The sequence below is a fragment of the Arachis ipaensis genome, chromosome B10 (assembly GCF_000816755.2).
Source record: "Arachis ipaensis cultivar K30076 chromosome B10, Araip1.1, whole genome shotgun sequence".
NCBI classification, from domain to species: domain Eukaryota; kingdom Viridiplantae; phylum Streptophyta; class Magnoliopsida; order Fabales; family Fabaceae; genus Arachis; species Arachis ipaensis.
Genome location: NC_029794.2, coordinates 53,895,153 through 53,909,400, shown reverse-complemented (window position 1 = coordinate 53,909,400; position 14,248 = coordinate 53,895,153). Strand labels below are relative to the sequence as shown.

At 33.5% G+C, this 14,248-nt stretch overlaps 2 long non-coding RNA genes across 25 annotated transcripts; one reads left to right on the top strand and one right to left on the bottom strand.

Moving 5' to 3' along the window:
- Positions 1-4,108, top strand: LOC107623827. 9 transcript variants are annotated; one of them, XR_002354930.1, is made up of 8 exons: positions 1-214; positions 617-1,091; positions 1,181-1,223; positions 1,353-1,482; positions 1,563-1,752; positions 1,882-1,986; positions 2,409-2,575; positions 2,668-3,929. It is a non-coding gene; the product is annotated as an uncharacterized LOC107623827 (long non-coding RNA). The 9 variants fall into 9 exon arrangements; XR_002354926.1 differs by having other exon boundaries at positions 1-372; XR_002354927.1 differs by having other exon boundaries at positions 4-672; positions 2,668-2,763; positions 3,738-4,108.
- Positions 5,796-13,420, bottom strand: LOC107622795. 16 transcript variants are annotated; one of them, XR_002354915.1, is made up of 14 exons: positions 12,867-13,415; positions 12,312-12,471; positions 12,178-12,227; positions 11,880-12,100; positions 11,671-11,732; positions 11,511-11,583; positions 9,480-9,787; positions 8,852-8,970; positions 8,615-8,756; positions 7,879-8,017; positions 7,193-7,316; positions 6,955-7,063; positions 6,471-6,602; positions 5,796-6,363 (listed from the first exon to the last, which is right to left on the bottom strand). It is a non-coding gene; the product is annotated as an uncharacterized LOC107622795 (long non-coding RNA). The 16 variants fall into 16 exon arrangements; XR_002354922.1 differs by having other exon boundaries at positions 7,879-7,936; XR_002354921.1 differs by having other exon boundaries at positions 7,193-7,311; positions 7,879-7,936.

Sequence of the window (14,248 nt, the reverse complement as noted above, 5' to 3'; positions counted from 1 at the left end):
TAATAAAAATTTAAAAAAAAAAAAACAGTAAGAAGGCTTCGACAAAGAAAAAGAGAGAGAGAGGGAGAGGGACGATTCATCACCGCCGCCATTCATCTCCTTGCCGCCGTCGTCTCCTCCGTCAAGCGTTGCCGGTGGAGTTATAAATGGAAATCGTGGAGCCTCTGAATTTTCATTGACCTCTCAGAGTGACGATTTGATTTAGATTGTTGAGGTAATGCTTCAAATTTTCCGCTTCTCCGTCGTCTTCCACCGTGGGTTATGCCACTGGTTTTGCTTTTTCTCCGTCGGCTTGAAGCACTCAAAGTGCGTTTCGGCGCGGATTCGGTGCTGCTAACTGAGGAGATCAAGAAGGCGAGCTAGCAAGTCTCTGTAAGCTTCGATTGAAGCCACGTTCAAAACTATCAGATCTCGTGGAACTGATTTCATGTCGTGTGGAGTCATTACAATGAGGATTTGTTCCTAATTTTTTCTTGTTCTTTGCTTTCTTCAATTCTTCAAATTTTTTCAAAGATATTAGATTTTGTGATAATTTGATGATATAGTTTTGGCAAAATTATACACAAATTCTGCTTCTTATGTTCTAATATACTCTTCTCTTCTGTTAATTTTTCAGGTCAAGACAGAGAATTTGATATAGATTTAGTTAAGTTGATTTGATATATTATAAAGGTGAATAGACATTGAAAATTTTGATTTTTCTTGAAGTAAAAAGGATGTTAGGGTTCATAGTTTAGGTGATCATTAAGTTCAATTGTTTCCATTAGAGGTTATTCTCCTTTATTGATGTAGATTTGTTGAGATATATCTATAAATTAAGTGTTTAGTACTTTGTTGATTCAAATTTCAAAATGAAAAATAGTTATCTTTTGTATACCTTCAAGTTGTATCATTTTTTGCTGATCAAGATTGGTAGAAAAATTTCAGTATATAGCATAATAGTTGTTTAAAACAAACATAGCAATGTTCATGTTTCTCATTCAAAGTAGACATATTTAATTTAATGTTCTGTTTTGACAAGTGACTATTACTAAATATGTCATATGAAGTTCTTGAACAAGCAATAAATTACTTCAATGATTCCAATAAAGGTAACATATTTGTATTATAACTGTATAGTATTTACTAAAAAAACTAAACTATGGTTAATCAGATCTACTTTATCGACTCTATTTTGCAGGTATTTTCTATCAATTTCTTTGGGGAGTGGGGTGACGAGCCAGGTGAGCGTAGTTATTAGTTTCCTCCCATTCAACCTGTTGGTCGTGACGCTTACAGCGTCTTTTAGTATCTTCAACTCTTCAATCTCTCTTTTCAATTTTATTCAATTTTCCCTCATCTTTCTATTTCAGCTGCGCGACAAATTCAGAGTCCAAAGAAGGTGTTGCCATCAAAAAGATCGGGAATGCCTTTGACAACAGGATCGATGCCAAGAGGACTCTCCGGGAAATCAAGCTCCTCTGTCACATGGACCATGATCATGTAATCAATTTCATTTTTCTCTAATCAGTTTTTTATTCGGTTTTGGTTTTGAAGTTTTTGGTGTGAATTCTGTGTGGCAGGTGATTAAGATAAAGGATATAATAAGGCCAGCGGAGAGGAAAAAGTTCAATGATGTGTACATAGTTTATGAGCTAAAGGACATGAGAATCTGCCATTCATTCTTCTTCTTTAATGAAACTAACTGCAACCATGACAATGGAAGAAGACTCCTTAGCTGCACTTCCATTTGACAAAGCTGTTGAACAACAGGTTCAATTTCTTCTTTACATTTTCTCTTTACACTTCAAAGTTTAGAATTTTTCCTTCTTAGCTCTATGATTTTTTTCTTTCAATTTTGAATTTCTTATTTTTCTTTCTGGCATAATTACTGCTACATAGGTAGTAAATATGAATGAAGAATTACATGCCACGATACAATGTTTTAATTTGGAGAAACACGTCGATGCTCGCATGAGCTTTGGTGGCAACGGTGGAAAGTTGCAGGTTTTTTTTTATTATTTTATTTGAATCTCTTTGAATTTTTCTTATCTTAGCTATGTCTCAGTTCTATTCTATGGCTAATGATTAATCATATGAATACCTGTAAGTAGTGTGTAGAAAATACTATACCATTACCACAAGATGCTCAAGTTCTATTCCCAATTTTTTTAAAAAACGGATATTTCTCATAATGAGGATCACCTACATGAATTCAAGATTCAAACTATGCCATGGAGTCCTTCCTAAAATTTTCAATTTAGAGTAATTAAGATGTAGGACTTTTAGTTATAAATCCGCCTATAGTCTTGCTAGTTACAAAATTTTCATAAACTTGTATACAGCAGTTACCAAATACTACTTAGCAATAATAACTTGCACCTCCATTTGTCACATGATACATTATGATTACAATCTGTTCACTGCAGATTTTGGATGCTATGTGATGATTCAGGGGGATTTTAGGGTATAAGAAGATAAGAAACATCGGGCGACCTATCAGGCATTAGGTGATTCTGAAAAGAAGCTCCAGTTTTATTCAGCCAGACAAATAGCCTGTCGCTTGCTTGGAAGCAGGGGTTACCTCTGTCAGAAGGTTTAATTTAAAGTGATTTGAGCAAGGTCTTGCCGAACGATGGTGATATGCCTTGGGCATCTGCTCTTACAGATTATTGTTTAATTTTGTAGTGCTGGCTTCCTGTGGAGGAGGATTGTATGTGTTCAAGAATCAATTCCTGCTCCCTCTGGCTCGGAATGAAATTTTGATTGTATATGCATCCCAAGGTTATCTTTTTTCCTCCCTTGCATTGGTAGTTTACCGATGAACAAGTTGATTTTGATATGCATATAAAAGGCTAATTAAGAGAATCAAAGGTTGAGGACTTCCTAGATTAACATACTTAGGAATCCCCCAATTCTTGAATAGTTGTTAGATATATTTGTTTTGTTAATGCACCTTATTTATTTTTTGTTAGTATTTATATTTGTTTTTCTTATACTCAAGAAGAAGAAAAGGAAATTAGTGTTGAAAAAGGTACATAAATGCAGAGATAGTATTTGCAGCTAGCTCCACTTGCCCATTGTGTGGTTGTGTTCCTTTATTTTACCATGAAAAAGAGGTATTTGTGCATTTTGCATATAACACAGCATGTGGTCATAATATGAAGGCCAAAACACTAAGACTAATTTACAGAAAAAAATAGCATATATAAGATAATAAAATAATGAAGATTATTAGCATGTGTGGCATGCATGCATGATATGATTGTTATTTGTTTCTGAAAGAGAATATATAGTACACATTGCTATAGATGTATATCATGATTATTCTCTATCACTCTTTTATTCAGTACTATCTATTCTACCATCATGCTATGCCGGTTAGCTTATCCTCAATTATTCACTTTCTGTACAAATTTTCTAAATGAATCAAAATGATCAAGGGATCAAGTTGACTAATGTATTTTATTCATAGAAACTATTTGAACTCATTAACACCAGACCAAAGAAAGCATTAACTCTTAATTTTGCTTTTGATCAAAGTTCTAATTTTGTTGTGTGTAAACCAGGATGCTGTGGTCTCTCGAAATTGACTGTCTACTTTGTTTTGTTTCTAAAGATAATTAATTCTTTTATTTCTATTTTTTAATGATACTTTTATGGCTTTTATTTTTTCTATTTTGTTGCATTGATGTTTACCATTATGAACATATGGCCTCTTATTTCAATGTGTACTCTACTCTTAATTTTTTGAAAAGTGAGAGAAGAATCTGCTTGCAATGAGGGGAAGAGTTTTGGTATAGGATCTCAGATTCATGACAAGGGACATAAGGATGAGGTGTGCATTTTTGTTGTTTTTATTATTCTAAATGTAATGGTTGTTCTATGACAGTTCTTACATGTTTAGCAGTATTGATTATGGAATAAGGAATATATATTGGCATGTAGTTTATTTTTCATACAATAGGAAATGCTTTAAGATAAGTCGCCGAAGCTGTTAGCTGGTGTATGCTTTTTCTTTCTACTAAGCTTGCAATTAGAGTTATTTCTAGTTTTTGGACAATGAAGAGTATGTTTCATAGATGAAATGATTAGTGAAAAACTAAATGTGGAAAACAATTAGTAGCAATTAATCTCATATTTGAAAACAATTGACAATAGCCAGAGTTAGGACTTCAAGTTTGTTGCTGCTGCTTTTTTTTTAATTTGAGAATATCTTACAAAATAGTTAATTTTTTTAAATTAAAAAATTAATTTGTGGGGTTTTAAATTGCCACAAAAGTGATTTAAAACTGTCACAAAAGTCCAATATAAAACCCCCACTAAACACACACAAAACCTCCACTGAATAGATTGTGGAGGTTTTTAAAAACCCCACAAAAGACCTCGTGGCACCTCAAATTTTGGGAGTTTTAGAAACCTCCACAAATAAGAAAAAAAATTGCCACAAATAAATAAAAACCTTGTAGTGTGAAAACAAACCATACAAATGTTCTTCAAATTTTTGCTTCCATCTCTCTTCATAATTCATACACCTCCTAAAATATATCTTTAAATCTGTAATACTATCAAACTGTAAATGAGTTTAAATATCAACAAAATAGAGAGTAAGTCACTAAGTCTAAATTACTAAGAAATTTGGCATACAACTGTGACACTTGACACTATAAATTAAATCAGAGATATGAGAATAATCACCTACCATCATATTTCTTGAGAATTGTATTCTTGGTACTCAAGTAAAGTGGCCACCTCTTTGAAAATGCTAGGGACATTGATGATTCAGCAAACACTCAAATAGACTATAAAATTATCAAAAGCAAGCATGTTTACACACAATAATTAAAACAAAAATAAGGGTTTATACATTTAACTACACTACAAAAAAATCACTTTTAGCGGCTATTTATTTTGCTTTTAGCGGCAATAAAAATAGCTGCTAATACATTTACCGGCAATTAGGTATTAGCCGTCTTATACTTTGTCGCTAAAAGGTTTTAGCGGCAATTATAATATTTGCCGGTAAAGACCCTTTTAATGGCCGCAAAAGGTATATAACTATTAGCGGCCATTTTCTTGGCAATTTATATGGCCACCAAAAGTAATTCCTAAATTGCAATGTTGTTCATTTTTAGCGGCCATTACTATTGCCGCAAAAGCTCATTTTACTGGCAATTTATATGATCACTAAAAATAATTTTAAAATTGTAATGTTCTTTACTTTTAGTTGCCATTATTATTGCCGCTAAAATCTTAAGACTTTTTTTAGTTATATTATACTCATTTTCTTAGAAGCAACGAACTAACCTTTTTTTTCTCTAGAAGCTCAATTATTTGTGCCAACAATTATTATTATTATGCATAATATAAATATACTGAAATTAATTACTACAAAAAGAGATATTTCATTAAACTTAAAATATTGATACACAAATTTCTCTTGAAAAATAATAAATCGTGTTACAAATCTAAACAACAAAAAATGCTACAAATCTATAATTATGTTACATCAAGTTAGACTATAAACCAATCCCAATGACAAATCCTACGAAGCATTGCCATGGCATGAAGGGTTGTTGCAAGCATTCCCAACCAGCAGTATCATCAATCACAGAAAATTAAGAATATAACATTATCATCTACATAAGACTTTCTTCAAACAAAATCCAAAGACAGGTAATTGCCCAACATATGGGAGCGCATGAACCTCCACAATTTGGCTGTGACCCCTTTTGGGCTTTCATTTGTGCTGTCGTAGTTAACTATCACAATTATAGTGGTGTAACATCAATAAACCCAATACAAAAAACAAATCATTTTCGGTAGAAGATCCAAACATCATTAACTTCTGGTGCTTGATCTTAGAAGAATCACTCCAAAATACAATCATAGATATTGATATAAATGGATTTCAATACTAAGATTGCAATGAGAACTTTACCTTCACTTTTTTTCTCTTTTCCAGGATACTTTTCCACTTTCTCTTCTTTATTTCAAGCCATCCTTGATAATCAACATTTATGTCAACATTTTCAGATGATATTTTCTTTTGTTGAATAAGTGAAAGTGACTCGTCCTTGCTACTATTATCAATGTTGTTGCTGAGAATTTCCATGACCACTGAGCTTAATTGAATTCCCTTCATTATTAGCTTTATAATGTCGTATAATTGGTCTAGGACCAATTGGCAAATTTCTGGCCTTGTTTCCAAAATCCTCCAATCACTCACAGTCTCTTCATCAGCCATAAGGCTGACACCATTAGAATCACTATTCCCTTTTGAGTGATCATCCCTTTTAAATGAGTTAAAGACATTAACTAATTTTCAATGACTAAAATTGTCCTCTTTTTCACGAACTTTCTTATGCAACCAATCTGGATGAGCTACTCGAAAAACAGAATTTGCAATCCGTAAGTATTAAACTCCTCAGAAAAAATACAAAAAATACAAGAATCAATTACTTCAATATGCCAAAAGAAAAACTTTAAACCTTTTGCATGGCAGCGGGAATTGTGACAATTTTTTGAATTGTTGAAGAAAAACTCAAATGGTCTGGGCATTTGACCTTGTATACCGTGTAACTTGGTACCAAGTTTTCATAAAACTTCCTAGTATAATGAACCTGCAAAAATTAAATTCAATTCAGGTTCCTTCAACAGAGGAACAAGACAGCAATTCCAAAATTTCCCACCAAGCTAGTTGAAAATTTTCTAAGATGCAGTTCGGCATTTACCCACCCAACTCCTATCAAAACACCGAAAACAAACACAAACAATAACAAACAACCTAAAATGTCTATTACTTCCTGTAGCTAAGCATAAATATTGGTAATCATCCATAATAATTATGTTCACATTATTGATTATACTCCACCAAATAACATAGTAAACTAGAAGGAGGCGAAGAAAGATCAAAGTTGAAAGAATTCCTAGAAGAAACCATCTTAAATATAATATGTAGCAAGAAGAAATTACACTGGTGCCAGGAGCAGGAGTGCAAATCTGATGAGCGAAAATCCTAACTGTAATATTACTGCTTTTGAAGAACATTAAAGCTTCTCACAAACTTAAAAACTTGTTTGTACTGAAAGCAAAGCAAAGAAAATGAAATTATTATGTCAGGCAAGTCATTTCTACAGAACCATTAGTTCTAATATCATTAGTATATAGTTAGTATATGTATAGGAATAAGAAATTAAATTAAGAAAACTACCAATGGCATCAACGTTGCTCCAGTAAATCTCTTTCTGAGGGTGCTGAAGAGGATCTCCATAAACCTCACTGGTGCTTGTAAGCAAGCTAAGAATCTGGCTCCAACTAATTAATTATTCCCTAATCTTGCCAACCATCAGATTTTGAATAATAAAATATTCACATCAAAATTCCATACAATTATATCAATTTCCAGATAAACTGGCTCAAATAGTAGGAATTTCATAATTTAGAATTAAAAAAAAAGAAAATAAAATTATTTTTCAGAAAATTAGCTACATTGAGTTAAAAATTAAAATAAAAACCACTAAATAGATGGCAGATCATAGTTACCAATAAAAATTGTTATTTGTTAATCATAGTATACGTTCGCTTACAGGTGTTCCCTACAGAGATGATGAGTTTTTTCTTATCACTAAGCAATAAACTAGCAAAATATTGTGGGTGGATGCAAAAGAGATAATTTTTAACTTTTAGATTCTTAGATTAATTGCTGAATAGAAATAAGCAAATGGCTTAATATAAATTGCCAAAATAAATATAACTTGTCTTCTACTTTCAACTTTCACTTGAATATGTGTTCCATCAAGATGAAAGCACGAACAGATATCCTCAATCCTAATGATTTATCTATATCAAATACTATGATGCTTTGTGCTTGAAGCTAATAATCTTGACCAGTATTACCTGGAAAACTTTTATTAGTTTCAGTTCACCTCTTCGCTTGATTTATCCATATCAAATACTGATCATTTGTATTATTGATTGCCACATCAACATTTAGCATAACACAAGGGCATGAGATTGTCAATTTCCTTTCAAATATCTACAATGCAATAAGTATGAAAAAGATTCTTTACAATTCTAACTACCAAGATTCTAAATCGTCAAAAGTAGGCAGAAAAAATTAAGTTTTGGAAGGGAGACATAAAAGGGTAAAGATTAAAAAGGGTGAAGCTAAATGAATTGCCTACACCCTAACAAACAATCACCGAAATCTAGCCTACAAATTTTAGCAAAGTCAACAATTTCTGAAGTATTCCTCAACAAGAACAAGTGAACAGTTAAACCTTATCCCAGTAACAGGATCAGCTTCCTGGATCTAATAATGGCATAATGTTCTATCAAAAATCATGTTCATGTTTAAACCGATAAGTCTCTTTTAATGATTTGCATATAGTTTTCTTTAGGACCCCCTAAATTTAGCTACAAGACTTCACCAAACATATTCAAACCACCTAATTCTACCATCTGTTCTACACGTGGCACTACCCCAAATCTCTTTCTAATGCTTCCATTCCTTATTATATCTTGTCTACCGAACCCATTCATTTATTGCAACATGCTTGTATGGCTGTGAATGCCATCTTGATTAAGTATGACCTCTATTATGAACCAAAGTTGTTAAAAAACCAATACCAACCTTCTGGCAGTATTTCTTTAAACGATCTTTCAACCTTGATTGTTGCTCTGTCTTGGACAGGTCAAGAAAAGATTTTGATAACCTTACATTAGCACCATCAACAAAATCAGACTCAATCTGCTTCTTTATATGATAATAGTCACTGAAAGATTTCAAATAGATATTTCAATCAATTGTGTACAAATAAATCTACAATATGCTAATGATAGCAAGCATTAACCAAAAAGAGAGGCACACCTTTTCTTTGCCATGAATGTTTCTCCATCCCAAGCCCACTCAAGTTTGCGTAGACATGTCTTTCCAGGATGGTTGAAATCACATGCAGCGCAAACCTCATCTGAAACAATCGACGGTGGCTACAAATAGGAAAGAAATGTCACATAAGCCACCAACATGCATCATAACTTCAGATTTCAGAAAGATAAATCCCAGTAAAACAGCATAAGCAGCACAAACATTCTTAAATTTTCTTCCAAATTTTTACTTGGAAGTTGATAGAATCAAGAAGATATCATTTCTAACAGAAGTGATCATCCACATGAATCTGGCCAGAAAAAGCTAAGAAACCATTGTGATATTGTGGTGAGATGCATGGCCACTTTTACAAGTTTCTCCTACTATTCAATTTTTTAAAGAAATCCAGCCAAGTAAAATTGGCCTGGAGAAAACGTTGATATTCGAGAGTTACCTGAAACACCTAAACAAAAAATTAGGATCTGAAACATTTAAACACTTCGATTTCATATTGATCTGCCAGATTGATTAGGATCAAGCAAGCAAACGTAGCAAAAATAATAACAGAGAGAGAATCAAATGTTTCTGAATATTCAAACCAAAATCGAAAAAATAAACGGAGAAGACCTACCGCAGCGACGATCTTGTGCGTCTACACGCAAGAACGGAGGCGGTGCAAGCGGCGGAGGTGTGGTGTTGCGACAAGAGAAGCAACGGTGGCTGGAAGACCTTGGCGACATAGATCTGAGATGAACAAATGATGATAGCGATGCGGATCTACGCTTTCTCTCGATCTCAGAGGCGGAAGAGGAGCCTTTGCTCGATTCTAGAAGCCTTTGGAACTGCGGCGGCGATACCGATGACGATGAGCTTAGAGTTTCGTGGTGATCTCTCTTCTATCTCTATTTCAAGCAATCTCTCGTTCTGTTTGTTAATTGGCTAATTATTATGAAAAAAATATTTTAGGAAGAATACTAGTAGCCATAATACTATGGCCACTAAAAATTTTTAACTAAAAGTATCTTTTATATATTTTTTAGTGGCAATAATAATAATTGCCATTATAATATATAGTATTAGTGGTAAATATATAATTGCCATAAAAATCAACTTAAATAAAACAAACAGTGGCCATTAAGCTATTGCCGCTAAAAGTTAGTCGCTAAAATTAATATTTCTTGTAGTGCTAAAACATAATGGTATATGCTTGTAGAAACTATAAAATGAATCAAATCTCATCAATATTATACATAGCAAGTGCTACACCTAGGACTTTGAAATTGAAAATATCTAGTTCTATTGGACTCTCACTAACTTCAGGGACTACATAGACATAGATACAATTTGATAAAAAAAAGTCAATGATGCTTAAAATACCAAATACATGTCCAATCACAAAATAGCACAGGAATAGAAAAATTGATTGCATTCTGCATAAAGGCACACAAGAAATATTATCATATAATTGGGGGATTAATTAGGATACCATTTGTACAAGAGTCCCGATATTCCTATAATTAACTTTGAGATTTGATCACAATTTGGAATTAATTTTAAAAGTTAATAACTTTTTCTGATAAGACACCTTATTTTCAAGTCTTCTTTGCGTAAGTTTGGTCCCCATTTCTCTTTTCATGCTTTTTTATTTTCAACATCAAATTCAAGTCCTCCCTCCCAAATTAAAAAAAAAACACATTTTTTTGCAACTTGCTGATGCACCACTATTTAGAGATATATTTTGTACTTAATTTGAGTGGTTTTCTCAACATTCTATCACACTTATTCATATAAAATGCATAGTTTTGTATTTCCTTCCCAATTTCACTTAATGGTTGAAAACATGCTTTTTAGGCTTTAATTGTGCTATCTTTTTAATCTCTCTCTATTACTATTCGATGCCATGATTCGTTTGTTGAGTGATTTCAAAATTTATAGGAGCAAGAATGGTCTAGAAGAGAGGAAAGAAGCATGCATGACTTGCTAAGTTACTTTTTAATCACACAAAACCTGAATATACCAAAAAGACTCAAACTATTTCCAGAAATAATTAGCTCAAATAAAATTAAGCTAGCATGCAATATTATCCTATAGAACTACCCTATGCTAATTAAATATATACTCGTCATAATATTTACCTAAATTCTATTCCATCAACTTGGCCATATATATAGACACAGCACACACATTCGACTTGAAGAAATTAGGAGTATAGATAATTAACTAATTATTATAAAGTAACAATAATGTAACTCTTATATGAGAGTTGATTATAGACAAGCTGCAACAAAGTAACATTGACCATTTGATCCCAAATATTTGTGCCCGAAAATCAACACATTGAATTAAAACTAAAGCAACAATTATTTGCCAATAATAATAAATTAAAACTTGCCTTGAGATAATTATTCATCATTGATGAACATAATTGCAGTGCATCCCATTTATCTATAGCATAAGCAAAAACCAATTTAGCTTTATTTGCGATCCCCTCATTTGATTTCACGTGATCATCTTGTCAACATAAGAGTTGAAGGCAATGAGCTAAACCAGCTTATGCTCTAAGACCTCATTTTTCACTCACAGTAAGCCACAAAATACTTGCCAAATTCCAGTAAAGCAGAATGCTTAAAGAGAATAAAATCCTTCGACTAGTTAAACTTACAAGAATTAGGAAGTCATTAGTTAGCCTATTCTCACGATCAATGTCCTTATCCTGATTGTTTCCACAATTTTCACTGCAAAATTGTTTTAAGCCATAAGAATCACAATTTGGATCCAACATGGCCCCTCATCCCAGAAAAATTAAAAGTAAGAATTTAAACCTTCTCCCAATAACAAATCGTGCAACAATGCCCTTCTATCCTCCAGTTTCTTCAAAGATGCACTTGCAAAGAAAGAACTCTTAATGTTAAAACCACCTCTAATCCACAATCTCAGTGAGCAAATCGTGCAATATTAATCATGACAGAGTAATTTAAAATGTTAGTGATTTCTAATCAAACAAGAGAAAGAACAAAACATATATAATTACCACTTCCCATCCAGACATTGCGAATGGCGTCCCTATTCTTCTGGCGGCCAAATGTTGTGATTACACCTATCATGACCAAAGGCTTTCCTTCAAAGTAAATCCCATTGGTCTCAAGCAGTTGCTTCAAAACAAAACCCTTATTCCTAGCAGCAGCAAGTTCCATCTCAAGGGAATAGAGCTTCTTGTGTTGTTTCCTAAACAATCACACGATGGAACAAGTACTGAACAAGTTCCAAGCACGAAATGATCATCATTAACAAATATCCAAACAAGAATTAAGAGATCAAGTTGAGTGAACCTGCAGATTATGATCTTCAAGGTATCTTCTACCGATATCGCAGATTGTCCCTATAACAATTAACAGAACGAAACCCTAAGCATGATTAGACTAAAATAAATAAAAATCAAATTGTTAGGAACTTGAATAATTACCTGGCCAGTGATCCTGTCAAGCTATTTGATTGCAACTCTGGTAAACATACCAAATACCAACTTTAGCTTCCCAGCTCCATTAATTACAGTATCAGTGGCCTGATACTGATCACCAAAAGCATGCCCACCAATACAAATGGACCGATTCAAATTCCATTATCTAAAAACAATTTAAAAGTGCATTACTATTGCATCTTAGAAGGTTCAACACACATTCATGTTCAAAAACATGGACATGACCCTAAAATAATGTGTCCTTGATGTAAAATGAGCATAAGTAACTTGATCAAAGTATTGTCCTTCAAACAATCATCATCATCGTCATCTCAGATCACAAACCAAGAAAGTAATAATAATTAAGATTACAAAAATAGAATTCATCAAATCTAGACTTAGGAATTCCAACAATCAATCCCTAATAAAAAAAGATAAAATTAAAAATTAAAAAGGAAATTGGTAAAGCGAGAATTGAGGCCCAGTCAACAATTTAATATATAACTTCCATGAGTCTCACTAACTTGAATTAACTTGAATCACGATTAATTAGAACCGTACCTTGGGATCGGTACTCAGAGGCCTTCTGGTGGAAATCACGAGCGACGAGACGCGCAGCTTCGTCTTTGGCTTTGGAGACGATTAAGAGGTCGTGCAAATGCGAGATGCTGCGAGGCGTGTACTCAAACTCTGTAACGGGTTTGCCGGTGGCTTCAAATGTCTTTGCCAACCACTCACTCACTTCCTCGATCCGAGAAGACGCATCGGAGCCGCTTTTCGGTTCTGACTCCGCAGGATTCTGATCGGCCATTCGTACTTCGAGTTAGGAGAGACAGAGTGCAATATGAGAGGTGATTTTGGGATTTGTATTGACGTCACAGCTTGTTGCTGAAGATCGGCGGTGTCAGAAAAAGGCGTAGATGTCAGAGGTTTGGGCATTGCTACCAGATCTAGAGATGAGTTAGTGGAGGAGGCGCCTTTGCTCGACGGCGGTGGCGATGGTGGCAGCGACGGATACGATGAGATTAGGGTTTTGGCGGTGAGACCATTTTTCACCTTCAACATAAGCTAGATCCCTTTCTCTTTAAATATCTGAATCAACATTTTTTACACCAAAGTTCTAAGAAGCACAAGCAATAACTCATTAAAAAAATATTTTAATGATAATAATACTGGCCATAACTCTATGGCCACTAAAAATTTTTTACAAACAAATTTTTTTTGTATTTATTAGTGGCAATAAAAATAATTGCCATTATAATATATATAGTAATAAAAGTAAATATATAATTGACGCAAAAACATAACTTAAATTAAAGAATTAGTGGCCATTGTATTATTGCCACTAAAAATTTGTCACTAAAACATGGTTTGTTTGTAGTGTTATACCTCTTCTCTATACCCATCATCATCACACTTCTTTCACTCTCTCTCTTTCTCTCTCACATTTCACCATTACCCAACACACCACCTTCACCGTTGTCACCCACTTAAATTTCTACAACAATAAAAAATATTCTCTGCAATTTCACTATTGTTGCTGTCGGACCATTCCAAGGTAAGTCGTCGGCGGCTCTTCCTTAGCTAGATCTGAAATCTACAACGTCGATGGAGGCATATCTCATCAATTTAGTCAATTTCCAATACTTTCAAGAATATATCACAACTTAATAATCCTAGAATAGAATATTCACTAAAACAGAAAATTATATCTGTGTTCTACTAACTAATTAATCAACTTAACTCTGCAAATCAAAATTAACTAACAGAAATTAGAGGCAGTAGACGTAGTTACCGAAATGTTGAGCTCGCCAAAAATAAGAGAAACAGGGTTGCTCTATTTTGATTTCGTGTTTAAAAGTGAGTGAGACACAGAGGTAGAGGTTGGGATATGGAGAGAAGAAAAGGAGAAGAAGAAAAGGGAAGGGAGAGGAGCTGCGATG